The following is a 16059-nucleotide window of genomic DNA, read 5'->3' as shown; positions in this document are numbered from 1 at the left end:
AAGTTTTGCTTTAAATTGAGATTCTGTAGAGAATATCCTAATAGATAAAGGTAGACTATTCCACAATTTGTGGCCGACTATGGCAAAAGCCCGATCTCCCTTTTTTTAAAACTGTGATCTGGGAACCTAACTGACCTTAAACATCTAGCAGATTTGTTATCAGACACAAGTTCAGATAAATAAGAAGGTGCCAGCCCATTTAAGACCTTAAATCAAAGACTAAAATCTTACACTCCGACAACCAACTCGGAGAGTAAGTCGGAGGTAATGTGCTAAAATTTACGTGTAGGCCTACCACATTGCATTTTGGACTATTTGCAAGCGGTTCAAATAGGATTGACCAATACCTATATAACCTGAATTGCAGTAGTCCAGACAAGAAGGCATAAATGCGTATATTACTCTCTCGAACTCAGCAGGGGTTAAATGTTTTTAACTTTGTTCAGTAGTCTCAGCTGGGAAAAAAACATGATTTGACTACTGAATTTACCTGCTTATTAAATAAGAGGGCAGAGTCAAAGACAACACCTAAGTTTGTAACAGTTGCCTCAGTGTTACTCTCATTAAGTTTAAGAAATTTTTGGACATCCATGCCTTAATGTCTGACAAACAGGCAATTAAAGCACACAGTCCAGTTGATGGACACATATATTTGAGTGTTATCTGCATGAAAAAATTAAATAACATTCTGCGTTTTCTAAAAATGAAGCCCAAAGGGAGCATATGTAAAGAAAACTAAATGGGGGCAAGAATAGATCCATCTCAAACGATCTTTGGAAGATAAACATCCAATTTATATAAACAGAAAAAAATAGGATTTGAACCAGTTCATTGCCTGGCCTTTAATAGCCGCACAATGTTCAAAAAAAGAAATAAGAATATCATGATCAATTGTCTCAAAGGCCACACTCAAATCCAACAGCAGAAGTATTACAGAGTTCCCAGGATCAACAGATAATAAAATATCATTTGAAACTTTTGAAAGAGCAGATTCTGTACTGTGATGTTTCCTAAAACCAGACTGAAAAGATTCAAAGACCCCTTTTTGACTCTAAAAATGTAATAATTGTACACAAAAGTTTTTTTTTATTTTTTATTTTTTACAGTTTTTGCCAATAAATTGTACAGTGTTTTCCCTGTTTTTTAATTACAGAAACCATGTATTAAAATTACAACAATAAACTGTTTATTGAAATGTGTAACATGATTTAACAAAGAAAATCTATATAAATGGAATACACTAAATATCTGTTTTTTAACAGATTTTAAATGACAATTTTAAAAAAGTAACCGTTAAAATTAAGTTTTTTAAAATAACCTGCTGGCCTCTATCAATACATGTATAACAGCTGTGTTCTGACAGCACTTAGCTTGTCACAGATTATCAGAGATCTGTTAAAGGGGTCATATGATGTTGCTAAAAAGAACATTATTTTGTGTATTTGGTGTAATGAAATGTGTTTATGCGGTTTGAGGTTCAAAAAACATATTATTTTCCACATACTGTACATTATTGTTTCTCCTCTATGCCCCGTCTTTCTGAAACGCGTCGATTTTTACAAAGCTCATCGGTCTGAAAAGCGAGGTGTGCTCTGATTGGCCAGCTATCCAGTGCGTTGTGATTGGCCGAATACCTCAAGCGTGTGATGGAAATGTTATGCCAATTACCATACTGTGATGCCGTGATGAGACAAAAACATTAAAATCCATTATAAACTAGCCATTTGTTGCATCGGGGACATAATTACGGATTATAATGACTTATACTGTCTTTTTACACATTTGTGATTGGCCGAATACCTCAAGCATGTGATGGAAATGTTATGCCAATTACCATACTGTGATGCCGTGATGAGACAAAAACATTAAAATCCATTATAAACTAGCCATTTGTTGCATCGGGGACATAATTACGGATTATAATGACTTATACTGTCTTTTTACACATTGCGTTGCATCGTGCCGCGTAAACAAAACCATGTCTGTATTTGTGATCGGAGAAATGACAAACAACAAGCGCTACTCTACACTGCTCAAAACTCGCGTTTGAATCGTCAGTGGCAAATACCTTAAATATGAAAACGTACTTACAGGCTGTGAGTCAGAACAGCCGGCATTGTAGTCTACTCTACCAGGATCAGGAAACAGTCCTCCATAAAATGCGCTGCACACATCTGAATATTTGGGTTGAACTGTTCTGGAACAGTATTGTAAATACAACTTAACCACTGAGTTCTAGTTGTGTCCTCTTTTGCAAGGCCAAACAAAGTATTTTTGCTTTCGCAACCAAACACACAGCGTCTTCACAACATGGCGGCGGTGGCAGCAACAATAAAGTGGCACCTTCTTTCTTTGCGTGAACATTTGGACGGCATTATGCAAACCTTCCCACATCGTGACGTAGACATGTGGGGGCGTATTTAAACGAGGCGTTTTAGGAGGGCTTAAATTTCATAAAGAATATCTCTTTGGGTTTGAGACTTTAATCTTTGCAACTTTAGGGATCTTACTTGAAAACTTGAAATCGCATCATATGACCCCTTTAAAAACGGAGCTATCAAAGTTGAAAGTTGATTATAATCACTTATAATCTGTACATATAGTTGCAATGTGAAGTCAACAGGGAGCCATCAAAATAAAGTGTAACCAATCCATTAGACACGACTACTGCTCCATTGACTAACAACAAGGTTTTCTTTTTTCTTAGTAGCCATCTTTGTCTATCATACTTTTTCACATGGTTTCTTTAGCTTATCTTTACACTACCATAAGGTAAATGAGACCAGTACCACACAGTATTAGACTTTCCTTGAGGTGCTCAGTGAGGCTGTTATGCATGGTTATAAATGGTAGAAAATAACATGGACAGTTGTTAATACCTGCTTAAGTGCAGTGCTGAAATTTTCTGTCTTATGCAATTCTTTTAAAGGCCAGAGTGTTGGTTTGACTACATTAGGCAATAGTTCCAAAACCCATCAGTAGACAGGATATTCTTTATGTTTTAGTATAGTTGTACATCTGTATCACACCAAAATCTGGATACTTCATAAAGAATTATAATACCATATTTTATAGTCTCTTAGGCCTACAGCTTTAGTGATAGAATGTTTTGATTTTGAAAATTTTATTTGATTTGAATTTGATTTGATAGTACTAAAGCTAACCACTAGGTGTCAGTAGTTTTACACTTACCGTGAGTGTGTGTTGATCACGAAGTAGAAGTTAACTCGTGTTGCAGCTGCTGGCATGCTCGTCCTGCAAATCTAATAAAAATCAGGTTGATACAAAACTGTTTCTTTGTTGAATCAAGAAACATTACATGGTACCAGGAGTGGTGATGATCACCGAGACACAGAGTCATCATGGAAAGTGTTAAACCGCCTGATGCTGTGAACTGGACGGAATATTGATTGTGAATGGAGAACGTTCAAACAATGATTTACGCTCTACCTACAAGCAATGGGCCTTGATAAAGCATCAGATGCACATAAGATTGCACTGTTACTCATAGTCGCGGGACCTCAAACTATAGAGGTGTTTAATACGCTCGTGTTTGAGCGGGCCGAAGATAAAGGCAAAAACGACGTAGTAATGGAGAAGCTTGACTCACACTGCTTACCGAAAAAGAATGAGACTTTCGAAAGGTATGTTTTTCGGTCTCGTCTGCAGCAACAAGGAGAGACTTTTGACAGTTTCTTAGTAGATTTGAAGTTGAAAGCACGAACATGCAATTTCGGAAAGTTGCAAGATTCATTGATTCGTGACCAAATTGTGTTTGGCATCAATGATAAAAAGTGAGGGAGAGGCTCTTGAGAGAGACAGAGCTCACCTTGAATGACGCAGTGCGGATATGTCATGCCAGTGAGATAGCTCTACAGCATGCTAAAACATTTTATGAAAGACTAATGGAAGTGAAAGTTCAGCTGCAAGAGATGTGGCAGAAAACACGTGCCGAAGCAGTGTCCAGCCTATGGCAAAGTCTGTGCCAAATGTGAAGGACAGAATCATTTTGCCAAGCAATGCTTTTCCAAAGGGAGACAGAGTCAAAAAGAGCATGTACATACAGTGGAAGAAACAAATCTCAATGACACATTCTTTGTTGGAATGGTATAACAGGCTGATTTCAGTCAAGAAAAAACAGAGCAGACTGATGTGAATAGTGTTGTACATGACAAGTGGATGACAGCCCTGGAAATAAACGGAGTAATCGTGTCACTCAAGCTAGACACAGGAGCAAAGATCAATCTGATTTCGGAGCATGATATCAAAGCAATGAAGATTAAGCCATGTATAAAACAGAAAACGGTACAACTCAAGGCTTATAATGGACAAAGCATCCCAACAAAAGGAGCATGCAGACTGAAGGTAAAAATTAAAAACAAAGAACATCACCTCATGTTCGTGGTTGTTCCAGGTGGACATGATTCTGTGTTGGGAGATAACGCATGTGAAGACCTAGGTCTAGTGAAAAGAGTGTACGTAATAAATAATGGCGAAACATAGAACGATGTGGGGAACATAGTGGAAAAGTTTCCAGACATTTTTGAAGGGTTCAGAGAATTACCATTCACCTACAAAATACAGTTGAAAAAATAAGCACAGCCAGTAGTCCATGCCCCAAGACGGGTTCCAGCACCTTTTCGTGAAAAGTTGAGGCAAGAGCTGGAAAGAATGACATCAATGGGAGTCATAGAAAAAATGGAAGAGCCTACAGAGTGGGTCAATTCGATGGTGTGCGTGAAAAAACCAAATGGTGCTCTACATGTTTGTATGGATCCAAAGGACTTAAATGCCAACATTCAAAGAGAACATTACCAAATCCCGACACGAGAAGAAATCATAAGCGAGATGGCATGTGCAAAGTTCTTTACAAAACTGGATGCATCTCAGGGTTTTTGGCAGCTGAAATTACATAAGGACAGCACAAAGTATTGCACATTTAACACACCCTTCGGTCGATACTCCTTCTTGAGGATACCGTTCGGAATTTCTTCAGCTCCTAAAGTATTTCACAGAGCCATGGAACACATAATTGAAGGCATCGATGCGTGTGTATGTAGATGACATAGTATTGTGGGGATCCACAATGGAGCAGCACAACAGAAGGCTCATGGAAGTCCTACAGCAAGTACAGAAGTATGGGCTGAAATTGAATAAGGACAAATGTCAGTTTGGAGCAAAAGAAATAACGTTTCTAGGAGATAAGCTGACAGAAGGAGGTGTGGAACCAGATAAGAGTAAAGTACAGGCAATACTCAAAATGCCCAGACCCACAGACAGAAAAGCTGTACTAAGAGTGATGGGGATGATAAACTTTGTCGGAAAGTTCATACCAAACTTGTCTTCAAAAACAGTGTACTTGAGAGAGCTGTTGTGTGACAAAGGAGAGTTCAAGTGGACAGCGGATCATGAACAAGAATGGACAAGAATGGGGACGATTGAACAAGAATGGGGCCGATTGAAAACACTCCTAACCTCAGAGCCGGTGCTGACATACTTTGATCCAACGAGAAGGACAAGGATATCTACAGATGCTTCCAAAGATGGACTCGGTGCCGTTCTATTGCAGGCGGAGGGAGACAATTGGAGGCCAGTTGCATATGCCTCAAGAACGATGACTCCATCTGAATGTCGATACGCACAGATAGAAAAAGAATGCTTGGGCCTGGTGTATGGAATGGAAAGATTTCATAGCTATGCGTACGGGTTACCGACATTTGTGGCAGAGACTGATCACAAACCATTAATTGCCATCATTAAAAAGAACCTGAATCAAATGTCACCAAGAATTCAGCAATTGATGATGCGACTGCAGAGATATGACATGGAGCTGGTATATACTCAAGGAAAGTACATAGTTCTGGCAGATGCTCTGTCCAGAGCTGCAATACAGGGTGGAAAACAAGCTGAGAGCTCCACAGACGCTGATGTGACTCATCATGTGAATATGGTAGCTGAAGCCCTGCCGGGAACAGACACAAAACTTAAGCAAATTGCAGTGGAAACTGAGAAAGACAGATGTTTGCAGCAGGTCATTACACATTTGAATGATGGATGGCCTAGAGGAGAATGTGCCAAGTACTACAACATCAGATCAGAGCTGAGTGTGGTCAAAGGACTTCTGTTGAGACAGAATGGGATCGTTATCCCTCAGTCACTGCAACAAGAGATGTTAAAATAGCTGCATGAGGGGCACCTTGGAGCAGAAAAATGCAAAAGGAGGGCTAGAACTGCAATCTATTGGCCTGGAATAAATGATGACATTGATTGGATGGTGTCAACCTGTGATACTTGTTTGAAGCATCGTGCTAAGCAACAGAAAGAGCCAATGATTGTCAGTGAACAACCAGATGAACCGTGGCAGAAAGTTGGGACTGACTTATTTTTCCTGGATGGAAAGAACTACTTGATTGTGATAGACTACCTGTCAAACTATCCAGAGATAGCATTGCTTCCCAGTACATCTGCTGCTAGTGTGGTTACACATATGAAATCCATCTTTGCGAGACATGGCATTCCAAAGGTGGTTTGCAGCGACAATGGGCCATGCTACAATAGCAAAGACTTCCAGAAATTTGCTGATGAGTATGGGTTTCAGCATGTGACGTCAAACCCATTATATCCACAGTCGAATGGAAAAGCAGAGAAGGGAGTGCACATAGTGAAGTTGCTGCTCAAGAAAGCAGTAGACAGTCGATCAGATCCTTATTTAGCTCTGCTGAATTACCGTGCATCTCCACTGGAACATGGTGTGTCTCCTGCAGAAATCCTGATGGGACGCAGATTACGGACCACACTTCCTTGTTTAACATCACCAATCAAGAACAAATACCTAAAAAGGAAACAACAGCATCTGAAACAGCGACAAAAAGCAAACTATGACAAGGCATCAAAAAGCCTAGAACCACTCTCCAATAATGACACAGTAAGACTTGAGGATCACAGTACCTGGTCTACAAGAGCCACAGTCCTGGATGAGGTGAATCCCAGATCTTACACGGTCAGGACAGAGGATGGTCAAATCCTGAGGAGAAATCGGAGGAGTCTGTTGAAAACAAAAGAGACCGTACTAGTGGATACTTCCACAGAGGATACAGACAGTGCAGTATCAAACAAAACATCTAAAAGGCTTACAGTAATGGATGACAAGGAACCAACTGAGGATATGCATTCATCAGTACTGCGAAGATCAAAGCGCACAGTTAAGCCACCTGATAGACTTAATCTGTGAATAATGCACAAGCATAACAAGTATTAGAGTTAGAAAAAAAAAGAAATGTAATGTTGATTGTTACTGCACAATGTAAATAATTTTGAGACTGTAATATGTTGTATTAAGTCTTATAAGTGTACACTATTTGCTGAAAAAGCCGGGCGGAGCCGATCCGTGCCGTGCCGTACTGAGCCGTGCCGAGCCGAGTCGTACCACGCAGTGGAAAAGCGCCATAAGACTTGAGGATCACAGTACCTGGTCTACAAGAGTCACAGTCCTGGATGAGGTGAATCCCAGATCTTACACGGTCAGGACAGAGGATGGTCAAATCCTGAGGAGAAATCGGAGGAGTCTGGTGAAAACAAAAGAGACCGTACTAGTGGATATCTTCACAGAGGATACAGACAGTGCAGTATCAAACAAAACATCTAAAAGGCTTCCAGTAATGGATGACAAGGAACCAACTGAGGATATGCATTCATCAGTACCGCGAAGATCAAAGTGCGCAGCTAAGCCACTTGATAGACTTAATCTGTGAATAATGCACAAGCATAACAAGTATTGAGTTTAAAAAAAAAGAAGAAATGTAATGCTTATTGTTACTGCACGATGTAAATAATTTTTGAGACTGTAATATGTTGTATTAAGTGTACACTACTTGCTGAATAATTGTTTATTCTATAAATTTGAATAATTACTTGGAATAACTTGTTCTTTACATCTAAAGAAAAGGGGGATGTAGTGATAGAATGTATTTGATTTGATAGTACTAAAGCTAACCACTAGGTGTCAGTAGTGTAACACTTACCGTGAGTGTGTGTTAATCACGAAGTAGAAGTTGACTCATGTTGCGGCTGCTGGTATGGTCGTCCTGCAAATTTAATTTGCTTTGTTGCAAACTTTGTTGAATCAAGAAACACTACAACAGCGTGCATTACAATTTTGTAAATTAAGTAAAATTAAGTAAACATAAAATGAGTCAAAAAACGACAGCTGCAATTTAATTGCAAAAAAATTAAGCAACAAAACTACTGCAAACGAAATATCACACATTTTGTTCAGAACACGATTTGCATAGCAATAATTTCTAAGGCATCAGAACAACTCTGTAAGGTGGCAGTGTAGTTTGACTCAAAACTATTTATCGACGTATTCAAACATGCAACTTACAAAGTGTACAATTTAATAGACGACAGAAAACAAGGCAAGTAATGTAGGTCAGACGTTACGTTTGCTAGGTTGCAGCTGATTTTTAGCTTTAAGTTTTAACGTTACCTAATTGCTGAGTTTACCTAATAAAATTGCTAACGTTACGTTCCAAGAGCACAACGACGACTCATCCAGGAGGTCATAAAAGAACCCAGAACAATATCTAAAGAACTGCAGGCCTCACTTGCCTCAGTTAAGGTCAGTGTTCATGATTCAACGATAAGAAAGAGACTGGGCAAAAACGGTATCCATGGGAGAGTTCCAAGGCAAAAGTCACTGCTGACCAAAAAGAACACAAAGGCTCGTCTCTCATTTGCCCAAGACTTTTGGGCAAATATTCTGTGGACTGATGAGACAGAAGTTGAAAATTTTTGAAGGTGTGTGTCCCGTTACATCTGGCATAAAAACAACACAGTATTTCATAAAGAGAACATCATACCAACAGTCAAACATGGTGGTGGTAGTGTGGTGATCTGGGGCTGCTTTGCAGCTTCAGGACCTGGACAACTTACAATAATTGACGGAACCATGAATTGCACTCTATCAAAAAACCTGAAGGAGGTCACAAACTGATGGCCGGACATTCTCAAGCTCAAGCGCACTTGGGTTATGTAGCAGGACAATGATCCCAAAAACACCAGCAAGTCCACCTCTGAATGGCTCAAGAAAAACTAAATTAAGGTTTTGGAGTGGCCTAGTCAAAGTCCGGACTTAAATCCGATTGAGATGCTTAAACAGTCCATTCATGCTCGAAAACCCTCCAATGTGGCTGAATTAAAACAATTCTGCAAAGAAGAGTGGGCCAAAATTCCTCCACAGCGATGTGAAAGACTCATTGCCAGTTATCGCAAACACTTGATTGCAGTTGTTGCTGCAAAGCGTGGCACAACCAGTTATTAGATTTAGGGGGCAATTACTTTTTCACGTAGGGCCAGGCAGGTTTGGACCGCTTTTTTCCCTTAATAAAATAAATAATCATTTAAAAACTGCATTTTGTATTTACTTGCATTATCATTGTGTAATATTAAAATGTGTTTGATCTGAAACTTTTAAGTGTGACAAATATGCAAAAAAGTTTTAAAAAAACAGGAAGGGAAACACTTTTTCACACCACTGTATATGCATTTAAGCAAACTTTGTGTGCATTTTAAAGCAATGAAAATGTCATAATGGCTCATTCAGTTAAATTCATATTTCACAACACATATTGTTTCAGAGCAGCCTTACAGAAAATGCAAGTTTTTCTGTTATAAAACCAAAATATTCTTTATAGGAGTAGGTATGAAAAAGAACAGTTGAAGTCTAGTACAAGTTATAGTATTTACAAATACCATATATGCATTTAAGCAAACTTTGTGTGCATTTTAAAGCAATGAAAATGTCATCATTTTGTATCTGGAGTTCTCTATTCACAGGTGCTGGGTCATATGAAGTATTCATTAAAAAATAAAAAATCATTACTGCACTCAAAGGATGACATACACGTTTAATAATTAACGTCTAAAGTGATTAGATTTAATGTTGACAGCCCGTTTTCGCTCTTATCTCAGTGTTATTTACATTTTAAAATAGTTCATTGTTCGTTTCTGAAAAAGAGACGCAAATAGAGACGGTCCCTAAGTGAATAAGAATTTAAGGGTGTTTTCACACTTGAGTCCTCTTTAAAAGAACCGAATCCAGACCCCTTTAAGTGGACCAAGAGGTGGTCCAAGTGAAAAAGGACCCGGTTTTCTTTGTTCACACTATCGCAGTTCCTGAAAGAGGACTCTGATCCTTTTTTTTTAAAGAATTGGAGCTTGTGGGACTCCACATGTCATGGACGTCCACTTAGACTTATGCTCTCCTATACTCACATAATAACCTCTCCCTTCTAAGTATGACCTGAACCATTTAATTACCATGCCAGAAAGCCCAACCAAGTTTTCCAGTCTCTCTAGTAGTATGTTATGATCGACAGTATCAAACGCAGCACTGAGATCTAGTCGTACCAGCACTGATATTCTGCCAGATTCAGAATTTAAGCGAATATCATAGTTATTCATGTAAACATTTGTGAATGTTGCTGCTATTATAGCGGGGACCCGACACATATCACTGAGAGCTGTTATCAGTTGTTTTCGATCTTGCGTAGAACTGACGCGCTGTTAGATTTTTGGAGAGGTGCACATCAGGCTACAGCGTATGGGTGTGCATCTATGCGTAAGCTACGGCGTAGGTTCGACGCAGAAGTATAAATCAGCCACACGCAGTGTTACTCTGTGTTGACGTCATTTTAACTGAAACAGGAATACAGGGCGGGACATAGCAAGCAGCCCCGCCCCTTTTTAAAATAGCCAATAGCGTTTGTTTATATCACGGCTTGGGGTAGAGCTGTTCAGAGCCGTTGAGCTCCGTAAAGCCGCATTTGACAGGGTATGCCAGCCACAATCTCATCCATATTGCTATAAATATAACATTCTGTGTAGAATTCAAATAGCTCCGATACATTTTGTGGTTTGAGCTGACTTGCGCATGTGATCCGTTCCATGCTATCGTGTCTCTGGACCGGAGCAGAGTGTGTGTGCGTTGCGGTGGGTAGTTTTTCGTCAATGGAAAGCATATTTACACTTTGAATCATTCCCTGACCCTATGTAGTGCACTACGTGCCATTCACTGTACAGAAAATACTATTCTGTGGACAAGTGACCGATATCAGCCTCAGCTTCAGCGTCTATTTTATATTGTAGGGGGCGGGCGCTTCGGATTCTAGAGAGCATTTGATTGAACGGAAAGTTTGATTAGAAGCTGAAGTACTATGTGACATAAAAAAAATCGTTAAAAAAAGCTTTGAATGCTTATATCTTCTAAGTGTGAATTTTGTCACTGTTTTGGAGCACACTGCCTTATAGATGACCTTAACATATTGATACTAACACCCAAAAAACTTTAATTTTGATTTCATGGGGACTTTAAGGTGGAACGGATAGCGTCAATAAGAAGCTGTGAATAAGAAGCTGAATTCAGCCTCGTTAAAGATTATCTGAAGATTAGCAGCTATGAAATATGCTGTATTAACTCTAAAGCGCATTAATTGGTCCAATACATGGTCGAAAGTGTTAGTAAAAGATTATTGTTTGGTTTAAAATAAGTCACGTTGACTGGTTTACAGCAAAAAAACACTCACAATTTTGGTAGGGGAAGCATTCTTTGTTCTCAAAAATAATGTCAGTAAATTAAGTGTAATTGATATACAAGGCTGAAATGTTGTAAGGGAAATAGTCAATCGTATTGTGCTACTAAATGGTCACATTGTAAGGGTTAAAAAAAAAACCTAACAAACTTCATTTCATTTCATAAAAGCGTAACTATACAGCATATAACCAGATAATTTTACACCAAGATCACAGGGATTTGATTTTTCCGGATTAATCAGGAAATTGTGATTTTTTCATTTTAGTTTGTTGCAATGATGCATTCAGTGTAACTTAAGTAATTTTTACCCAGGCATTTGCAAACTTCTGTCTGTACCCCCCTATATGTCATCCTATATGTGGCATTGCTTTAAAAACAGTGAAAGGGTATGTAAATCACCAACAATTACACAAAAATGAAGCACATAGCGAATATGCCTGTTGTATAGGTGGGTGCAAATCAAGATTCACAAAGTACAATTTCTACAAAGTTCAATTAGTTCAACAAAGTACAAATTACAATTTCATAGACTGTCATCCGTGTTGCAATGTGAAGCAGTACAGGGTCCACTGAAATGTCAAAATCCACATTGCCAGAAACAGTACAATGATCTGAATGAGCTTTTAGATAATTTGAAATAGCATGTTTCAAAGAAAGAAGAGGTCAAGTGCCCATTTAAAGGTTGCTTCAACAACATCTCACCTGTATAATAAGCTGCAGTCTATAATTTTTTTAAAATTAGAATTATTGCAAAATCTGCACCTCTTCTGAGGCTAATATTAATTTCATAATGATCCTCCATGAAGTCAAGCAGCAGAAGTTAACTGATAATATGCTAATACTATTGGTCTAAAAGACTAGTTTTTCATGTCACTGTTTATAACACAGTGTGTTCATCCTTTGCTGGGTCGCTTTAAAAAATTGGGGCATAAATTAAGACTCACTTCTGTCCAGGCACCACTACATCACTGATTAAGAGATTTACGTTTTAGACACCATATTGCCTGTTTTTTTTCTTCGACAACAAAAATAATTCCATCCAAACACAGCCACAGCACAGTTTTTCATCTCTGAACAACATGATGGCGTTTACAGAACGTTCCCCTAACATTCCCATTTAGTTCCCAGTTGGTTATTTTTTGGGATCCAAAGAAGAATGTTATAGGAACGTTCCCTGTAAGTTCTTTTTTAATAGCCTAAAGAGAACGTTTCCAGAACGTTCCCTGCAGGTTATTTTTAGGTTGAATTTTATAACCTAAAAAGAACCTTCCCTGCAGGTTATTTTTAAGTTTTATTTTTATAACCTAGAGAGAACGTTCCCTGCAGGTTACTTTTAGGTTTTATTTTATAACCTAGAGAGAACGTTCCCAGAATGTTCCCTGCAGGTTATTTTTAAGTTTTATTTTTATAACCTAGAAAGAACATTCCCAGAACGTTCCCTGCAGTTTATTTTTAGTTGTCATAACTATGTAAACTAATTAAAACTTTGCAGATGTTTCTGATTATTCTAATGCTGAAATGTGTATTTTTTAAAATCATAAACAAACTATTTTTGCAGAATTTCATGTCTGAAATAAGCTTTGAATAAAGTATAGACATAAAAGTAGTCAAATTGCATTATAATGAAAATATAATTCCAATTTTATAGCTGAAATTAAGCCAAGGTTAAGCGTAGTCTGAAAAGCATATCATAAACACTCTATCAAGGGCCAGTTTTACTAAACAGGGCAAATTAGCGCGAGAGCGCAATTCCAAAACAGCGCCGATAGGAGGGGAAATTTCTGCAGGTGATTTACTGACAATGCGCAAATTAAAGAACACAGACGCCAATCTAACATCTCATTTACATATCGACCAACGCAATATACCAAGTGCAGCACGAATTACTGTAGTCGCACATAAAGAAATAAAGAAGCCACAGTACGTTGAAAAGAACCGGAGGACAAAAAAATGAAGGTTTGCTAGAAGCTTTAATAGACCTGGTATTGCGTGACTCCTAGTTGAGGGTTCCAAGTCGTCTTTTATATCCTGAAGCAAATTAAAAATTATATGTCTTGGCAAACGATATGTTCGGATAATGTGTTCTTCTGGCTTTCAAAATAATTACAGTTTTTCTCAATTGCTAACACACAATTAATGACCATTTTCTCACAACTATAAACACAATCTCAAAACTACACAGCAACTTGTGCAAACTTCCAGGTCAAAATCAAATAGTTTAGTCAAAAACATGTTCTCTTTTGTCAGACTCAAACTTTGGCCTCAGATGATATACAAACCTGTCAAATACACAGAATATTTTCCTGCCAAGAGAACACTAGTGAGATCAATTCAAAACACTGTTACAAAACCTCCTTTTGGGAAATAGGAGCAAAATCCTTTTGCTAGTCAATGTCTGTTACAGTATACGACATAAATAGAGGGGTGCAGATACAATAAAATTCAGCATTAAACTGTAAGAAAAGTTTACTTTCATTATACTACTGTAAAGAGATCTTACAGTAAATGAAGAGCACTAGAAGAGAAAAGTTCACAAACCAAACAACAGAATATAGAGTAAACACTTTGGAATATACTGTCAGTTACTGTAATTAAATAAATAAATTCATTCATTCATTTAGCATGCTCTGCTAAATTGCATTACAGTATTGGTAGTATCCTTATTTGTTAAAGCAGTTTCTTAGTCTTCTGACAAAACACTTCTCTGCCTGTCGTCTCTCAGTTCTGCAAAAATAGAGTACATGTAAGGACTACCTGGCTACAAATAAATTCAACAGTAATGAGTTTGAGGCTGTACAACATGTGCTACATTATTTATCGTATACATAGAACAATGAAGTTCTCTTTTTTATTTTATTTTATTTTTTTTTGTTTATTTTGACAAAAAAAAGTAGTGAATACACTCCATTCGTCAAGGATAACACAATAAAGTTTAAAACAAAACTTATTTCCATTGTGGTCCTTGATGTAAAGCACAAACTTCACTCACGGTAACAGGTATACTGGCACTGCATTATAAATACAAAAATTACAATAAAATTCCACATCTACAAAAATGTACAGTCACAAATAACCACATCCGTAATACAAATTCATCAACAAAACAACCTACTTAAGGACAAACTTTTAGCTTTTAAACTAAAACTAACCATATTCGTAATATCTTTAATGTCCAGAGGTAACTTATTCCACAAAAGTGCCCCAGAATATCTAAAAGACCTACGACCATACATAGTTTTAAAACGACATAATGTAATATCCATGAGACTTTGCCTAGTTTTATAACAATGTTGCTCATTTACCCTAGGAAAAAATACAATATTTTTCTGTCCTAAGTTTCTAAGTGCTTTAAATTTTAAATAGTCTTCCTGGTTCTTAGTTCTTCTATAAATCGAAAGAGCCCTATTCCTATTTTTTAATATTTCCAATATTTTCTGATCCATCCAAGGACTAGCTCTTTGCTTAACTCTCACCTGTCTAAGGGGGGGAATTTTGTCCACTACTTTAAGAAATAGAACTTTAAAATTTTTCCAAGCATCGTCAACTATTGAGATATTATGAATATCATTCCAATTAACTCTTTTAAGATAGTCTTTAAAAACTTCAATATTATATTTTTTTATAATATTAATATTTAATATTTATAATATCTTTAAAAACTCTCACCTGAAGTACTGCTGCAATGTACTGTAATTATATTGTAAGTGTATTGTGTAAGTAGTATTGAAACCTCTTAGAAGAGCCTGTAGGCCAACTTCCCTCATGGTCAGTCCATGCAGAAGAATATGGTCAACTATAGTGCTTTGTATTTCATCAGGAACAAATTAAATTTGACCTCATCCCCTTCGTTTTTATTTCCCCCTCCATTCCCTATGTGAAATAGGAAGACCCACTACCAGGATTCATTTTCCAAGGCACATAAATTCAGCTGTGCTCTTGTTCATATCATCCTGAGATTCTGACCTGTGTGTCATCAGTTTTGCTACTTAATGTTGACACATGGATAAATGTGTGCTGTTGGAGTTCATTTTTTGATGTTTGAGTTAATTATATTGTGTGTTTGTGTTTTCTGAATGAGAACATGGTTAAACCTGTGCAACATTACGGCTTTTTTGTGTGTGTAGAGTTTTGCAGAAAACACAGCAAATTGGAACGTGTGTGCAAAAAGGGGAAGTCGTGGCCTAATGGTTCGAGAGTCTGACTCGTAACCCAAAGGTTGTGGGTTCGAGTCTCGTACCGGCAGGGATTGTAGGTGGGGGGAGTGAATGTACAGCGCTCTCTCCCACCTTCAATACCACGACTGAGGTGCCCTTGAGCAAGGCACCGAACCCCCAACTGCTCCCCGGGCGCCGCAGCATAAATGGCTGCCCACTGCTCCGGGTGTGTGTTCACGGTGTGTGTGTGTTCACTGCTGTGTGTGTGCACTTTGGATGGGTAAATGCAGAGCACTAATTCTGAGTATGGGT

Source organism: Sinocyclocheilus grahami, unplaced genomic scaffold, assembly GCF_001515645.1.
Source record: "Sinocyclocheilus grahami isolate Dianchi unplaced genomic scaffold, SAMN03320097.WGS_v1.1 scaffold17.1, whole genome shotgun sequence".
Taxonomy (NCBI): Eukaryota; Metazoa; Chordata; class Actinopteri; order Cypriniformes; family Cyprinidae; genus Sinocyclocheilus; species Sinocyclocheilus grahami.
This window is presented reverse-complemented; position numbering follows the sequence as displayed.